Source organism: Carlito syrichta, unplaced genomic scaffold, assembly GCF_000164805.1.
Source record: "Carlito syrichta isolate Samal-C Ts95f unplaced genomic scaffold, Tarsius_syrichta-2.0.1 Scaffold247252, whole genome shotgun sequence".
Lineage (NCBI taxonomy): Eukaryota > Metazoa > Chordata > Mammalia > Primates > Tarsiidae > Carlito > Carlito syrichta.
The window spans coordinates 1-838 of NW_007191348.1; positions in this window are offsets into that span (position 1 = coordinate 1).

Sequence of the window (838 nt, forward strand, 5' to 3'; positions counted from 1 at the left end):
GGGTCTCAACTGCAAATGTAGATATCAAAACAACAATGGAGAGATTAAAAAGAATTGAGGAGACACAAGAAGGAACTAGGAAGGAGCTAATATCTGAGATAACAGTAATAAAGAATACTGTGAATGAAATAAATAACAAACTGATAAGCATGGAAAGCAGAATTACCCAAGCAGAAGAAAGAATCTCAGAGCTTGAGGACCAAAATATAGAAATAACCCATACTCTTAAAAACACAGAAAATAAGCTCAAAAAGACAGAACAAAACCTTCAAGAGATGAGTGACTACCTCAAGAGGCCTAACCTAAGAGTAATTGGACTCCCTGAGGCAGGAAGAGAAACAGAGACCACATTGGAACAAACTTTCCATGAGATCATTCAAGAAAACTTCTCTTATCTAATCAGTGATGCAAAAATTCAAACACAAGAGATTCAGAGAACCCCTGCAAGACAACAAATGAGAAGACCAATTCCTAGACACATAATAATTCATCTAAATAAAGTAGGCACAAAAGAAAAAATCCTAAAGGCAGCAAGAGAAAAAGGCCAGATAACCTACCATGGAAGACCAATCAGAATAGGAGCAGATTTATCTGCAGAAACCCTGCAGGCTAGGAGAGCTTGGAGCCCTATCTTCAAAGTCCTAAAATATAAACAATTTCAACCAAAAATAACCTACCCGGCCAAGCTAAGCTTCATCAGTTAGGGAGAATTAAAATCTTTCCCAGATATCCAATCCCTAAGAACTTATGCTGCCACCAAACCATCTCTACATGAACACTTTAGAAGTACTAAACACAGAAGAAAAGGAAAAAAGACAACGTTCTTCACAGAGTACAG